Source organism: Chrysoperla carnea, assembly GCF_905475395.1.
Source record: "Chrysoperla carnea chromosome X unlocalized genomic scaffold, inChrCarn1.1 SUPER_X_unloc_73, whole genome shotgun sequence".
In the NCBI taxonomy this organism is placed as follows: domain Eukaryota; kingdom Metazoa; phylum Arthropoda; class Insecta; order Neuroptera; family Chrysopidae; genus Chrysoperla; species Chrysoperla carnea.
In genome coordinates, this window is record NW_025408204.1 from 1,001 (window position 1) to 5,000 (window position 4,000).

Sequence of the window (4,000 nt, forward strand, 5' to 3'; positions counted from 1 at the left end):
TATTTCAAACATTTTCTCATACTCGTCGCTAGATTGAAAGCGTCATTTATTTTTTAATTTTATTTAAAAAGTTAATTTTAAATAAAAAACGTTATAATAACACTTAATATTCTCGCTTGGTATGAGGTGAGTCAATGTAATATTATTTATAAAAATAATTTTTATATAAATATTGTGTGCTCATATGGGAGTGTAAAGTTTAAAACTTATAACCCATGAACTTGCTTTGACAAAAAAATTTATATGTTATTCTATTTATAATCAATAATTTAATAAAAAAAAATTTTTTTTTAAATATTGATATAAAAAGATATACATATAGAGGTTTTTTTACAAAATTCTCATTAATTTTTTTACAAAAATAATAATACAATATTTAATATCAAAATAATCCAAACTGATTACCATCCAGACTATTATCAATATATATAAGATTGTATTATTATTCATTTCAATACATATTTATTAAAACTGAGATAAAATTTCATATATTAATAAATATGCATGTGTAAAAAAAAAAATTTTTATATAATAATTGAAAATGTTTTTGCTATTATTTTGTATACATACATTAAATAATTGATAACAATTTAATACAATGTACACCTAAAAAATAATAACAGCATATACATATTCGAAACATTACTAGCAAAAAAACCAAAATACAATATTAAATATCAAAATAAACCAAACTGATTACCATCCAGAATATTTTGAGTATATATATATATAATTTTGTATATTTTGCGTTCATGTTAATAAAATATATAAATGATACATATTTGAAAAGTGTTATTCTTCTTTCTGTTTTTTCGTAATATCATGGTGTCCATAGACATGCAAAAGCGTCATACCAAGCCATATACATACCTACACCACCTTTGTTGAATGATACACGAACAGTATGAAAATTAAACAACATATTCAATATCATTTTATATTATACTAAAATAAATGTTATTCTATTAAGAAAGTGTATATTTTTAAATTTGGCATTCATTACATAGTCAAAATACAATAATAATATAGATGATACATATACGATAATTGTTATTTTTCTTTCTGTTTTTTCGTGATATCATGGTGTCCATAGAATTGCAACGACGTCATACCAAGCCATATACAACTCTACACCACCTTTGTTGAATGATACACTTAGAGTATGAAAAATAAACAAATTATACTATATCATACTATATCATATATGTAAGACTGTTGAACATAATACCACAAAATACACTATTTCATATAGATATACATTCATTCTTGTCAACATAAAAGTACGTTATAAATGATACATATACAATAAGTTTTATTCCTCTTTCTGTTATTCCGTAATATCATAGTGTCCATAGAATTGCAACGACGTCATACCAAGCCATATACAACTCTACACCACCTTTGTTGAATGATACACGGACAGTATGAAAAATAAACAACCTATTCTATACCATTTAATATCATACTAAAACATGAAACAAATGTTATTCTATTAAAAAGTGTATTATTTTATTATATTTAGTATTCATTACACAGTCAACATACATAAATGATACATATACGATAAGTGTTATTCCTCTATCTGTGCATCCGTAATATCATAGTGTCCATAGAATTGCAACAACGTCATACCAAGCCATATACAACTCTACACCACCTTTGTTGAATGATACACGGACAGTATGAAAAATAAACAACTTATACTATACCATACTATATCATATGTGTGAGACTGCTGAACGTAATACCACTAATACACTGTTATACATAGATATACATTCATCTCATTAACTTACACGCACTATCCATCATATATATTAAAGACATTACACCCGGTGCTTCAAACTCAAAATATGATAATGTTTAAAATGGCTTTAAACATCATAAACTTTACAGAATAATCAAAATTTAAAGAAAAAAATTTTAAAAAAAAAATTTTTTTCAGCTAAAAATTTTTATTTTGGGACCAAAAAAATTTTTTTTTGCTTTTATCATATTTTATTAAATGAAATTTATGCATTATAATAAATTATTCAATAAACATTAATAATTATAATAAATTATTAAAAAATTTTTGGAATTAATGCAAATTTTTAGAAAAAAATGTATATTTTTTTTTTATATACAAATCGTACATGTTATATTGCGACAGGGTACCGGTATAATACATGTGATACATATGTAGATTTTCGAAAAAATTTTTATCCTTTTAAATGGTCCTAAATACTATATAAAGGTAAAATATATAGAATTTTTCGGGATTCATTAAAAAATTTTAGGGAAAAAATTTCATTTTATTTTATATACAAATCGTACATGTTATATTGCGACAGGGTACCGGTATAATACATGTGATACATATGTAGATTTTCGAAAAAATTTTATCCTTTTAAATAGTCCTAAATACTATATAAAGGTGAAATATATAGAATTTTTCGGGATTCATTAAAAAATTTTAGGGAAAAAATTTCATTTTATTTTATATACAAATCGTACATGTTATATTGCGACAGGGTACCGGTATAATACATGTGATACATATGTAGATTTTCGAAAAAAATTTTATCCTTTTAAATAGTCCTAAATACTATATAAAGGTAAAATATATAGAATTTTTCGGGATTCATTAAAAAATTTTAGGGAAAAAATTTCATTTTATTTTATATACAAATCGTACATGTTATATTGCGACAGGGTACCGGTATAATACATGTGATACATATGTAGATTTTCGAAAAAAATTTTATCCTTTTAAATAGTCCTAAATACTATATAAAGGTAAAATATATAGAATTTTTCGGGATTCATTAAAAAATTTTAGGGAAAAAATTTCATTTTATTTTATATACAAATCGTACATGTTATATTGCGACAGGGTACCGGTATAATACATGTGATACATATGTAGATTTTCTAAAAAATTTTTATCCATTTAAATGCTTCTAAATACTGTATAATGCAAATATATATAATAATTTACAGAATTAATACAAAATTTTTATTGTACAAATTCACATTAATAGTTAATTGGTTAAAAAAAAATTTCAATACACAATGGGAATCAGGCTATTTTATTGGAACTTATTTATAATTAATTCATAATATATTTTTCTATATAAATTGATTAATTGATTTTACATTCACCGTGTAAACGTATACACCATTCAAGTAACATAAAAAAAAAAAAAAAAAAAAAAATTATTATTATATTCTAGTAATACATAATAGTTATTCGCTAAAAAATATTTAATAGACAATAAAAATCTGACTATTCTGTTGTGAACTTATAAATTATTGATTCAAAATATATTTCTCTACCTAAATTTATTAATTGTATACACGCCCCCATGTACGTTGTTCAAGTCATATATTATTTTGCATAAGGATTACAAATAAATATTATATAATAAATAAGAGTTAATAAAAATTTAAAATTTATTATCCATTTTAAATTTATCAGCTAAATAAATATTTTTACATTCTTTTAAATTATTACTTTTTATTGTATTAAGAGTATATATCTAGTTTTATTAATCTTAATCCTTTTACAAGCACTAATATTATTTATACATAATATATTTTTATTTTATGTATGGAAAGCATAACTTGCTAAATACATCCTAACAATTTAAAAACTTTTCATTTGATTAATATTATTTACAATAGCTAATATTAATAGAATCTGAATAATCAAAATTATTTCTTTAAATATATGAATTCCGAATGTAAGTGTCCATCATAATACTTCATTAAGTTTATATTTGGCTAGCAACCTGTTATGCATAAATTGCTTTAAAGGTTGCCTACTAAACATATTATAATTATAATTATTAACAATTTTTGTCAATTGCGATTGCATTTTTTAGTATAATCAATGGTAGCGATTATAAGTAAAAACAATTAAAATCATTATAATAATTGTTAGCGATTATAATCAATATTGATAAGATGGAAACAAAAAGTGTTTATTCATAAAAAAAGCTCTTTAATTTATTACATT